At 37.6% G+C, this 14,006-nt stretch overlaps 1 protein-coding gene across 1 annotated transcript in view; it reads right to left on the bottom strand.

The window, feature by feature from the left end:
- The window catches only part of dchs1b (dachsous cadherin-related 1b), a 97,469-nt gene that overhangs the window by 79,346 nt on the left and 4,117 nt on the right, over nucleotides 1-14,006 (bottom strand). The gene's annotated exons all lie outside the window — the stretch shown is intronic.

The following is a 14,006-nucleotide window of genomic DNA, read 5'->3' as shown; positions in this document are numbered from 1 at the left end:
AAACCAGATTTATTCCCGGCAGCACAGAACTTCCTTGACTCACACCGGGGTATGTTTAGTCCCCGTAAATCTAAGTCGACCAAAAACCACACATCTGAAAGCAGGCCACGAGCTCTAGAAATGTTACTTCTCCTAAATTGACATTAAATCTGACACATCCTCGCTCCAAAGGTTAAGTCGCTAATGCAGTCCGAACAGGATGATTTAGCTAACCTCAGCCGACACCTACGGCCCAAGCCAAAAGTCTGTGAATGCGCTCAATGAGAGGTTAAACAAACAGGGGCCACTATACTCTTACGTGTCAGCAGGATTCATACCAGGCTCAGCGCAGGTCCAATACAAACAGCAAATTTTAGCTATGTTTTTCGATACTGACAGATCCAACATGGTTCATTAACATTAGGGACAGTGTCAGGACATAGGTGGTCAGGCGCTTGTTACTCTTGGGCTTGTAAGAAATAACATATGCTCTAAATCCGTATTGTCATTTTAAACAAATTTATTCATTCATCTTTGGTTAGACCTGTTTTGTGTCATGGGTGGCTGCAATCTATCTCAGCAACTCAGCCATGGACACTGGCCATCGTACCCTGGCTGACACAGAGAGAATTTGATATTAACTTGGCGCTTTTTTAGAACTTAACCTATAATTATAATGTAACCTCTAAATACTAGTACTGTAAACTTGAACATTGTACATCTCAAAACTACATTCTCATTGTAATTTCTAACTTACACTAAATTAAAGCAAATGGTAAATAGTAGGGATGTAATCATATCCAAATCTCTCGGTACAATATTATGACGATATGCATCTCACGGTACGATATTTATTACGATATTTTGGAGAGACTAATCTAATTATAGATAGGACACGTTTCTGCTTTTAAAACACCTTGACAAGATTTTGGTGTGAATTATTTCCGTCATAATCCGAAGAATTTAAGTCAAAAACATATCTCTTAATGTTGTTGGCACTGAAATGAATCATGGGACATGTAGTTCCCTATGTTTATAAGCTGTTGCTACTGTAAAACCATGCAGTTAAGCAAAGAAACTTGTAATATTGTGACACATTTGAAGATATGATATCACAATATTTCGGTTATTGTTACATCCCTAGTAAATAGCTATTAACCAAAGGGAGTAGCCACAAGGGAGCGACCACTCATTCAATTCATGCTTCAATATTTGCAGATACTGAAGGCAAGAAGGCATGAGTGTCTTGCCTGAGGACAAAACAACAGGAGTGGGAAAGGGAATTGAATCAACAATCTTCATAAAACAGAATAAACGAAACTGAGCTACTGTTTTAAAGATCAGTTGTCAGCTTGATCAGGTAAATGTCCGTAAGTCATGTGATGCTGTACTCTCAAGATGTGTGATCCAACCACAGAAATTATTGTAAAAGGTGAATCAGTTCTTCTACTTTGATTTGAGCTCCTTATATAACCCCTGCTTTCATAGTTTCAGGAAAGTGTTTAACCAGCTCTCATAAATAAAGCATTTCCCCAACTATTTTGTTTGGACCACCCAACTTCACCTGTTAATCGCTGTCTTGAGACATCATCATAACTTCTGCATTGTGTCAGTTGGTGTCACCTTGGGCTGAAGAGCGAGAGAGGAGTGGGGTAGCTACTTGTCAGAAGAATTGAAACCATGTCTAAGCTTCATCTTAAGCCTCTCATTAATGTAATATTGTGTTCACTGCATGACTGGGTTCAGCAAGTGCACTGAGCAAAAGTGAGGACTATCCCCAAGAGAGAGTCTGCGGACAAGAGAGAAGAAGTTTTGTGCAGAAAATCTTAATATTAGAAGCTCAATAAATCATTTTCTGACGTCTATTGAGTTCATGTGTGAACTTTTCTCAGATCGCCTCTCCATTTGTTGTCATCACTTCTTACTCTGTTATATATTCCCTTTCGTCCTTAAGATTTTCTAAGTTCATCGATACAAATCACAGTCCTTGCAAACAGCGAGGATGTTTCCACTCGTGTAACCTCTCCACTTCTCCAGCCAGCAAACCGCTAACACACACGCAAACATGCAGGGTAGTGGAAATATGGCTATGGCTGTGGTATTCTGTGGTTAATATTTTTAAAGCTTCTGAAGTGTGGACTCCTTGTCTCGCTAAGTATTTTCATGAATTTTTTTATTTAAACTTTTACATCCAAAGACAACTCTGCGAATCTTCCAGTACATACAGCATGGTGCCTAAAACTATTGAGGAGACTGATGTGAACAAAGATCGCTTTAATCAACTTATTTTTCTTTTAGGTCATTAAATTTAAGGAAGGGTCAGTTGGGCCAGGAACAATTTGAGGTATTATCAAAAGCTTAATACTTCAGACATAAATTTTCAGTAACTAATAAAACCAAATTACCCTCCCTTCCTGTAGAAACCGAGAGAACATAGTCAAAGTGTGGATTTTAGTGTTCTGCCCAGTGACACAAAAGCAGATATTGCGCAGGAATTGAACTACTGCTGCTTAATAGTCAGCTCATTCAAAGACCTCCTCTCTGTGGTTGCGTTTTGAGTTTTTCCACTGAGCCACATAGCTTATAATACAGCTAAAGTAAAATCATATTTGAATTATGTCTGTTTTCAGTTGGAGTTTCTTTTTGTTTCTATGAAGATGTCATTGCTCTGCTTCGAATGTTCAACAATATGACATTAAACAGCTCTACCTTACATGTATTCAATTACAGGTGGTTTTATAGCTCAAAAATACCTAGAAAAACAGACATTCTGGCTGTGAGTGGGGTCGCCTCTTAGGGCTGGGTATCATTAGGAAGTTGCCGATACGATACATACCTCAATACATAGGCCACGATATGATACATAGCTCGATACAGTGCACTTCAATTCAATATGATATATTTCAAATCAATTCGACACGGTTCAATAAAAAACTATGTCTAAATCTTGGCTGTGATACTAAAAGTATTTGTTAAACCACTTCTTCTGCAAAGTTGATATGAAACAAACATTTTACTCACAAAAAAACTGTGAAAATGTCAAATGTGTCACATAAACGAGTTTCCTTCCTCTGAACAAGCAACAAAGTTGTAGCGCTGTAACAAAATAATTTTGTAAAATATACAAAAAAAATAAAATAACTCTTGGCGATATATTGATACAGCAGCTCACAATATTGATACTGTATCATCACATTCAACGATATGATATATCAATATTTTGAAATTTTTGCACACCCCTATTGCCTCTCCACAGATCTGTCCTGTAACTTGGCCTGGTTTGGCATGACAATAGAAAGGTTTAATGCCATATTGTGAAACATTTCAGACAAAGAAATAACATCTCCATAGAGAAAAGCAGGTGGCAAACCCTCCCCCAGAAAAAGTTACACAATCAACATGTACCTAGTTACACTTTAACTTCCAGAGTAGTACTATATTGGGCAAAACATTTCGAGATTATATCAGTGCCTTGGCAGAGGTGTGTTGTTTTTTTTTTTCAAAAGGTTTCTGACTGACATTGCATTTCATATATTGTTTTTTTACATTTACACCAATAGCCCTTCTCCCTTCTCTCCCCTTCATATGATTCTCTCAGGACTATTACTACTACTGAATTGAAAGCCCTCAGTGGTGCTCTGGCACTTTCACATAAAGACCAGAAGAAAAATGGGGTAGCTGCATTTTAATAAGGCAGGTGGCAAGTAGTGAGGGATTTCCTTGTAAAATATTCCACATTTGGAGGGTGGAAAGTTTTCCTCTGTTTCTCCAAACTTTAATAGACATCTCCTGGTGAGAACTATCCCCTTAAAAAGCCCAAGGTCCATAGAAAAGACAATATAAAGGGCATGCATGAGAGAATGGCATCTGGGACGTGCAAAGGAAGGCAAAAGATGTCGACCATACTGAGAATACAGGATATAAGTCTGTGCCAGTTCTGTGATCTCATCAAAAGACCTATTGTTTTATACCCCATAAAACAGCACTAGATCTAGACGACTACAATGCATTAGTGACTTCTTCAAGTATCTTCCTATACTTTGAAAAACTTGATTTATTTTGAGGAAAAATGTGTTTATCTGTACTGCCCGTGAACTCCGGAGGTAAATAAATAAATAAGGATCTAGGGCAAGGAACACTGCAAACGACCAAATGACCAAAGAAAAGACTTCAAGGATGCTTTCTAATGCAACAAATCATCAGAGCAATAGAGACAATGACTTTAGCATGTTTATTTATACATTCAGAATAAAGAAATGTAGTTCGCAAAGGCTGTAAGTTGCTCAAGACAACATAATAATAGGTTTTGTGATATCGTTTACATCCACAATATGTTATTCATTTAAACAAAATGCCAATGTCACATAAGAATTGGATAGTATTTTGATGGAAAATGTAGCAGTATAAAGGCTATAGAGCTGGTTAATTATAATGACTCCAGTCTTTTGCATAATTGGTTTTCAAAGCTCTGTAAGTACTCATTACTAATCAAACATTATCCATGCATGTTCCCGTAGACCACAGTTATTCCAAAGCTAAAGCTATCATTACTCGACTCCTCTAAATGGAATAACAAGTCAAATCAATTGGGAAATGCAAGTTGTAATATGTTCCTAAAATGTCTACATAAATTTGTGGAAATCTAAATAACAAAGTAAAGCGCAAGTCCTGTTACTAATACAATGGTTTATATAATTATATACTGGGATAGTACAGTTTTCTTTTTCCAGTCACCCTTTTACTTACTGACCACAAGCTGTCCTCAACGCAAATCCCCAAAGTCAATAGTCTCTCAGTTCACAAAATTCACAGTTTGTTCACAATTTCAGGCACATTTATTGTTGTGTTTTTGTTTTAATTTAAGATACTTTGGTATAGATATACAGTATATGAAGGAAAGTGCAGTGTAGACAGTCTGAAGAAGTGAGATAGGCCCAAAGGAAGACTCAGATAGGGTACATGTCTGCTCATAGTTATTGTCTGTGTTTTGTCTGGATCTGTGTCCTGCAGTAGTTTGATAGTGTGGTGTACTGTAGTGAAGTAAAGATATCAGCTCTTGTCCTCTTTGTTGGCTTTAGGCTTCCTCGTTGCTTTATCACTGTGCACTTTGAATCTGCTGATACAACACAAGCCCAGTCAGAAGGGATTACTGTGGGCTTGAGTTGTAACGATACTGACCTGCAAACCTTTGATACTAAAGAAAATGCTTAATAGTATATTTTTTTATAGCACATTTATAATTAATAATGAATTATTATACATAAATAAATATATGTTTTTTCTATATCAATACCTGCTAAAAAGAGTAATGAGTAGGGAAATTTATGGTGCAGCAACAGAGGGAACCACATAGCCCATGATCCTTTGCTCTATTACAATGTACACTATGAGAAGAAATAACAGTTCTAAGCACTTTTAAGTCTTAGTTCTTTGGATTAAGCCTTTTTAAAAATTGTACCATGAGATGTATATCATGAAAATATTGTACCGAGAGATTTGGATATTGTTACATCCCTAAACATGAACCTCCCCACCTTATCGTCAGCTTTCCTACGATATCACAATAAATATCATAGTGTGAGGTTCATACCGTGACGATATCGTATCGTGAGACTTGGATATCGTTACACCCCTAGTAATGAGTTTAAGTAAGAATCAGAATCTGGGTATCGATTTTTATGACAACTGCACTGTTCACTGCACAGTTTAGGGAATATAGTTGAAATGTCTGAGAGGATGCTGACTTTTGTCCAATGCAAAATAAGTTTTGAACTGACAAAACAATCTTCAAAAATTTCACAAAAACTTGAATGGATTTCTGAAAGGCCACAGGCACAAACTGTGGTTGGAATTCCTGGCTTCAAGTCGGAAAATGGAAAAGCCGGACCTCTGCACCCGAGGCGTGGATAAGTTAGCATTTCACTAACAGGGAGTCTCAACAGAGAAGCATAATGGTGGTGGCACAGTAGTAAAGCAATTAGCACCTTTGCCACACAGCGAGAAGGTCATGGGTTCATTTCCCTGGTCTGCCTGTGTGTTCCTCTCACGCTTGGTTACTCTGACTCTGATTTTACCCCAACTAAGAGGCAAAGACTCCTCATCAGGATCCTGGTTCAACATCTGGTTCATAAAGTGTACAAAGGAAAGATAGTTCTGATATGACAAACTAAAACTAAAACTAAAACATACAGGGACAATAAGTTTTTATGGTGCTTTGTAAAAATGTGATATTTATTTTGGAATGTTATGAATGCACCAACCTCATTCATTCTCTATAGTACACTTAGCATGTTTGGTCACCCTGGTTTCCATTCCCATAAAAAGTAAAAGTGATGAGCCACAGGATTGGGTAATAAAGCCCTGCTAATGTAGACATTTTATTGCATAGATTTACAGTAAAACCATCTGGGCAAAGAAAATGGTCTTTATCTCCAATCACTGATATAACATTGATTCCTTTAAAAGAAGTTGCCAAGAACAGTCCACAATAACATCCAAGGTTAGAAACCAAGAGAAATGGTGAAAATACAACCAGATGAGATGAAGAAATGGAACAGAGAGCCATAAATTAGGAGCAAAAATACAGGGAAAAGCCCATTCAATGCCATATGGTACAGAGTATTGCACTTAATGAGGCGTGAGGCCATCTCTTCCACACAGAGGCACCGGCCAGTCACAGCACACATGAACGGGTGAGTTTAAATAGGTTTAAAACACAGCATATGCCAACAGCGGTGATATGGAACCAAACTACTGTTTCTGAAGAAAGAAAACAAGAAAGACTGATTGAAACCAAAATGGGCCCGAACAAGAAACCCAGCTGAAACAAGCTTCTAAGTGAAAATAGGGCTGGGCCATATATGATAATATAACAAAAACATATATATAAATTAAAAAAAAACATTTAAAATTTCTTCCTCGAAAGTCTGAAACACACACAAGATGACCATAGATGAATAGAAATAACTGAATGAACCTTAAACTTGGTTAAAATGTGATTATTGCTTAGTTTGAATTGAAATGTAATACAGTCAAAGTATAATGTGATACATGTTTGATAGAAAAATGCAATGACATGGTCAATGTCAGGTACTAGTGGCCTACACAAAAATGTATAAAAAATATATATTCTAATGATGATTTTAAGAATAGCAAGATTTTGTGGGATGAACACCGCAACTAGTCATATTTTTTAAAGGTTTAACACTACATGCCCTCCCTGAAGAAACGTTCTCTGATGATTCGGGCTGGGAAAATTAAAATGTGTCAAGCTTTTACAATATATGAAATTTTACAACAATTCACTATTTACTATTGGCTAATTATTTACATCTATAATTCTGTCATAAAAAGAGTACAGTAATTTACCTCAATCACCAGGGGAAATATTATAAGGCTTTAGGACATGACTGTAAAATCAAGCGGGATTTGGTTGGTGGTAACTGATCTGGCAGTAGCTAACAGGTGATGAGAGCTGCACAAGTGTTGATGGATGTTATGGGAATATTTGGCATACCAGACACCCCATGCTGATCAGGCTTCACACACGTCCAGTCGAGCTAACACTGGCAGCTGACGGACACGCAAAGATCGAAAAGACCCCTGCAGATAGACCAGAGAGGAAGTGTGTCTCCAAACGCCACACCTGTTAACATCGTGAAACCATTCGCCAAATTTGTAGATCTGTCCAGAGTCTATAAGCACGATCATTTGTCACCACTGATCACCTGTTACACGCAACCAGGCCGCTGTGTTGACAAGCAGCAGCCTCCCCCTTTGTGATCTTACAGCACATTTAACATAGTGACAGATTAATTAAAATATACAAGACAAAGTTTGAACAGCTGGGGTCAGAGTGAAGCTGCGACTGAAGACGATCACAGAAAAAAGCCCAAGACAGGCGATAAATGTAATGGTCCACAGTCTCCAACAGGTTATTCTCATTAAGAAGGTATAACATTGTATAATATGATACTGCGCCCCCAAAATACTGACAAGTTTTAGTCTTCAATATCTGTATTTGTCTTCATAATTACACAAAAGGGAGCAAAGGGCCATGGTCTGGTTTCCTTCCTAAGCAAAAAACAATTAATTGAGATATTGGATAGAAGCCATATCACCTTGTCAGTGCCCGATCTCATCTAATCCTGGAAGCTAAGCAGGGCAACCACCCAGGTTCAAAATTTGCCCCTACAGCCGCTTGCACCCTGAGCAACATTAGACTCAAGGTGCTCGTGTGGACAAGCACAGGTCACACAGCAGCCAATGTGTAAAAGTGCAGAGAAACGCTAATCTTGAGTTGAACACCCTGTGCTTTGTGAAAAAAATAAAGGTGGTGTGTGAGAGATAAAACTAGTAAAATGGACTAAATATTTCTCCAAACAGCCACAGACCAGGTCAACTCTTAACAGCTTGTATCTGTCACATTGCGGAGTGGGGGCGCAACATAAAACGCAGGTGACATTCGATCATTGCTGCATCCGGCTAAATTTATCATTAGTATTAGTAGTAGCAATATTATAGTACGACTAAACTACAAAACCATCAAACTGAAGTTATAGTCCAGCTGCAATGTCTCTTGGTTGACTCTGGTTATTGGAGAAGTACTACATAAGTATACTATGTCTGCCCTGTGGGTTTAATAAATGTGATTAGTCTCAGCATCCACATGTCTCAAATATGATTAGTTTGTCCTTATGGAGCTTTACACACTCCAGATTTTGGCTCTTTAAATTTTGCACTAAGATCCTGATTGCTCTGACAGACAGCAGCATGTTTATTTAAGCAATATAACAGAGTTCAGAAGGGTCAACTACACAAAAAGAGTTTCCCAAGTTTTATTTTCTGGTTTCACACCAAATTTGCATGTCCAATTACAAATTTCCTATCAGTTTCCTAGCTGGAGGGTCAGTAATTGTCCATTTAAAATGTAATAAAAGTCCTATATACCCGTATCTAATAGGCTCCTGTTGATCTTGAGTTACTGCCAGTAGGTGAGGATTTCCTCTTCACAGCCTCATAACACAGGTGTCCCAAGAACATCTGTGAGTTGAGTAATAACTGTGTATAGTGTAGTAGTAATAGTAATAGTAGTAGTAGTAGTAGTAGTAGTAGTAGTAGCAGTAGTAGTAGTAGCAGTATTAGTAGTAACAGTAATAGTAGTAGTAGTAGAAGTAACATATTTCCATCTGTGTTCCTCTGTTGTGTGCTTAAAACAGCATAATGCACGGCCCCTCGCTGTTTAATATGTAAATGCATGATAGAATATTTATGGTTTACATGATAACAAGTGGAATTTGACAGGACCGTGTATCCTGCACAAAGCAATGCCTGCGGTGCTCGGACCTGCATGCACAAATTCCAAAATTCTACATAGTGCCCCATTTAAGAGTATTTCTAAATATCACAATATAACCTAAAACCTAGTGATATACTTCACTGAAAACACTCAAAACCCAACATATGAATCCTATATCAGTCACTGCCAATCCACTGTTTTCTTAAGTATTTAATCTATAAAAACACAGATCCTTTCTCTATTTTACTTCCTGACAGGTCTCAATTTTAAACTTGTATTTTTCATCCTGGTTTCCTTTGATTCTGGATGGCGCGCACCTCCATATCTCTTTGTACATCTGCAGCTCAGCCCACATCTGTGCGTCTGTCTGAATGATTGAATGCAGCGTAACAGGCCTGACCAGGAAACCACATGGTCAACATCACAGGGGAGAAGCTTCACCTGCTCAAAGTGAGTTCTTGGCTCTTTCACCACCGCAAACAGGAACACAGATGTTGGACGTCCAGGCACTGGTTCTTGTCCACATGCATCAAAACATTACTGTTGATGTGCACAGGCTGAGACAGGGAGAAGTTGGCCATTTTATACACATTCCTCAAAGAAAATAAGCAGTATTCATGACCTACTGTATAATTCTAAATACTTAGCAAGACGAATTAGAGATAAGGAGAACTCAAACTAAAAGCACATAAATTTTGGTATAGCAAACATATAGTGTTGATAATAGGAAAATACTTAACACTAGGGTTGTGCAAATATATCGAAATATCAATATGTCATGATACTAATTTTGGTGAAACCTTATCATTATCGTGGGCTGCTGTATCAATATATCACCAAGACTATTTTTTGGTATCTTTTTTTGTGACTGCAAGACAATTTTGTTAGCTATTTTGTTAGAAAATTGTTTAAGCAATATACTTTACATATTCACAGTTTTAATAATTAAAATTGATGTATTTCATATTAACTTGTGGTTTAATAAAGAAATGTTGTTGCTAAAAATGTATTTGATTGTGTATGTCTGTGTGTGTGTGTGTATCATGTGCAATATATCGATTATCTCATGCATCGCCACATTGTGATAATATCATATCGTGAGTCATATATCGTGTATTGTATTGAATTGTGAAGGACCCTAAGATACCCAGCCCTACTTGACACTCACTACTGATGGTGAGAATAAAAACACATTTTTAGACAATAGAATGTCATTTCTAAATTTAGCTGTAGGTTCTTTAACACTATCATGTGGTGTTGATGGTCTGATATAGATCAAAACATAGACTTCCATATCTTCTCTGATCCTTCCCTGAAATTGTGAGTGTGACAGTTATTCGGGGATGAACAGTTGCTTCCTCGTGGTCAGGTCATGCTGGACCGAAGCGTGATATTAGATTTGGCAGAAAACGGCAGGAGGTAAAAACCCACACAGAAGGAAAGAGAAGTTCAAATGCAGATGATATGGTAAGGAAAAATGAAAAACATACTTGTAAAAATACTACTACAACTTTTACGTTTTAAAAATATAAAGCAAATGTTCAAACTTCATTAACTTGCACAGTGTGGGAACTGTGTGTGTGTGTGTCTACAAAAACTCAACTAATATTCATAAAGGGCCTATATTACACTAGTTTTTCATCTATGTTATAATGCTGTAACACAGACCAGACAACATTATAACATAGCTAAAATCTCACAAGAATCCATTTTGTCTACTATAGGACATTTAATACACATATGGAATAATGTTATATAATCCTAAATGTGTTGATAGTACATTGATACTTCACTTTTATTTACATTATTTTGAAGTAACTTGCTTGGATAAAAATTTGCACTATGGCACCACAGTATGACCACTGTAGCTACACTCAGTCACGCAGCGCAGGAATCCCAACTTTCTCATGACCTCTGGATCCTCAGGATATAAACCTGAATGGAAGTCTACACACAATGCACCACGGCGACGTAACCCTCCAGCCTGAGAAATACTCGGAGGAAGTGGAGGAAGAGGAAATAAATAGCTCCTTTGTGTGGCCATTAAATAAACTTTGCAGCATATTATAGATGACTGTAGTGACGGCAAAATCTTACACTTTTTAATACACAATAATCTTCAGAAGCCTGCAGAACTGTGTTTACTAGAAAGTAGAAGGGGGGGAAATGCATATCATACATTCATGTATTCACTTATGTATTCTGTTACATCAAAAGTATAACTGGAGATGCATATGCTCATGTCACATTTTTATATATTTTCCACTTTCAAGGCACTCAAAGCGCTTTACATCACCCAATCTCTTCCACCCACACATTCATACATCAGTGTACACAGACACTGCAGGGGGTCAGTGGATATGACCACTCAAGTAATGATATTCAGGTCTAGAGTGGGATTCGAACCGCCAACACCCCACCAAGAAAGCAACACTAGAAGCATATGCAAGTAAAAGCAGTTAACTCACAAAAGAAACTATAGTAGAAATGGGCAGTGTTGCTTACTTAACAGTACTACTATAACTTTAACCATAACTTCTACAATCACTTGAAAATATTATTCCTTCATAGCAATACCACTTATGTGAAAGTATATGTTGCTAATTTCCACCACAAGTTTATAGGCTAATTCATTCCACATTTAGAAGTTCCCAAATTTCTGCCACATTGTCCAGACTTGATCCGATTCGAAGCCAAAAGACTGATTGTGATCTGATGTAAATATTAGCACAATTCTGGGAACGCTTTGCCTTTATCTCGACAAAGTTTTTCATGTGACAAATTTGAATTTCCAGAACTTGGGAGCCAAAAACACATCATGTAAAAACGTAAACTAGTCTTATTGGTGCCATTGACCCAGATTCTCTTTGTGTAAATTTCTAAATGCTTAATAAACTTGAACTAAATGAACTGGGGAAATCTAATAGAAAAACACGAAGGAAAGACTGAATGCATTTGAGGCTGCTTTTTCTATGGCACCAAGTGAAAGAAGTTGCAACAGCTAACTCCCATTATCCTGCAAATCACGGCCCGGTTGGGGGGACTTTTGCCCGAAGTCTTGGCTCTGTGGATGGGTAGAGAGCTGTACAACGTGCCCCAGTGAGCAAATCAACCCTATTCACTGGCTCTGCCCCAATGGAAAGCCACCCCTGTCGTTTGGCATAGGGCAAGACTGCTCAATGCAAAATAACTGCAGGCTAGGATTAGTCAAAAAAAAAGTGTTGATTACAAGTGTTGCAATGATTGGAATCAAGGTCCAGAGGGTTTATTTATTACACGTTTTGGTTATAATAATTCAAGTTAGCAGGCTGATTACAAGCAAATTATAGGGCCGATAACTCACTGATGGACAGGCTGTGTAATCTGGAATGGGAAAGTTTACAAATCTGTAAACTTGCGGTTCGAAACATGTTTACACCAAAAATCTATGCAGCTAGAGGTAACAATAGCCAATAATTGCAAACAGTACGGAAAAACAATATTAGACAAAAAAATAAGTAAAAGTAAAAACCTGCTTTCCAAATAATGATTATGATGCAAAAGTTACCTTTTTTTTTTTATATTTTCATACATGTTTTCATATGTAAAGTATAGATAGTGTATTTTTTTATATATATATATTATAACTTTTTCACAACATACAATTCAAAATACCTAAAGGTGCACAATGTAACTTTTCTGGCGGATACTCTGTCACCTGTTTCTTTTCATGGAGGTGTTATTGACTTTCTTGGAATGTTCCATATTATAATATCTCTGGATACAAGCAGAAGACATCCAAGGCCATGTTATAGGTCACATCTATGGAGATATGACGCCACTCATAGAATGAATACATCATTTTCAAAGTTGAGCAATAACAACACCTGAAACTGAATAAAAGATACATACAATACAGTGCAACATCACAACAGGCGAAGCAGTAACATCTCCATGGAAACACGCAGGGGGCAGATCCCCCATCAGAAAAGTTAAAGTGAACTTTTAAGTAGACGTTAAAGTAGTAAGAGTACTCCATATCAAACAATACAATTAAGGTTACTCTGTCTGACGATGTACTTCAACACTACCCACTTTGGCTTCTAACCGCGCTCTTGCAATTTGCATCTTACATCACGTCATATATTATCTTTGTCTAACTTTCCTTAACATTATTACTTCCCAGAGGCCAAGCCAAACACTCATTCAAGACCATTTTAAACCCATAAAAAGTTAGAGGAAACAACTTCAAATTGCGTTTCCACTTCAGAAGCCACGTCCACACGCTATGACTAAGAATCAACGTAGCAGAAAATTCAAGGATTTAAAAGTAGTCTCCTCATCTGCCCTGTAAAAATATTTGGTCTACAAGGTCATGATGGTCAGTTCAGATCTGGAAGACAAACAGGCTGTCATGCTTTCTCGTTCCTCAGCAGAGCGCCCCTTTATAGAGGAGAGTAGCTGGATTTGAGATGAAAGTAAAAGCCAAGAGATACTGCTTAGAAATTCACTGCTCTGGGTTACCGTGGCAACCTCCAGAGGTGAGAGAGAGGACAAAGTAAATCTCTGTTCAGATGCTTAAGGAATGCAGGTGAAGTTTTCCTCCCTCATATTGGACTCCCAAATTGTCAAAATGAGATGCGCCGCACTATATTAAGAAATTACACTTACACTACAATGCGAAGTATCATGGCCACCTTCGGCAATGCAATATGTATCCAGATTCCAGATATTTTTCAAGCACGACAAG

This window comes from Boleophthalmus pectinirostris, unplaced genomic scaffold (assembly GCF_026225935.1).
Source record: "Boleophthalmus pectinirostris isolate CB_2022bp ecotype Guang Dong unplaced genomic scaffold, ASM2622593v1 HiC_scaffold_12, whole genome shotgun sequence".
Classification (NCBI taxonomy): Eukaryota; Metazoa; Chordata; class Actinopteri; order Gobiiformes; family Gobiidae; genus Boleophthalmus; species Boleophthalmus pectinirostris.
Note: the sequence above shows the minus strand (reverse complement) of the source record. Positions and strands in the feature narration are given on the sequence as shown.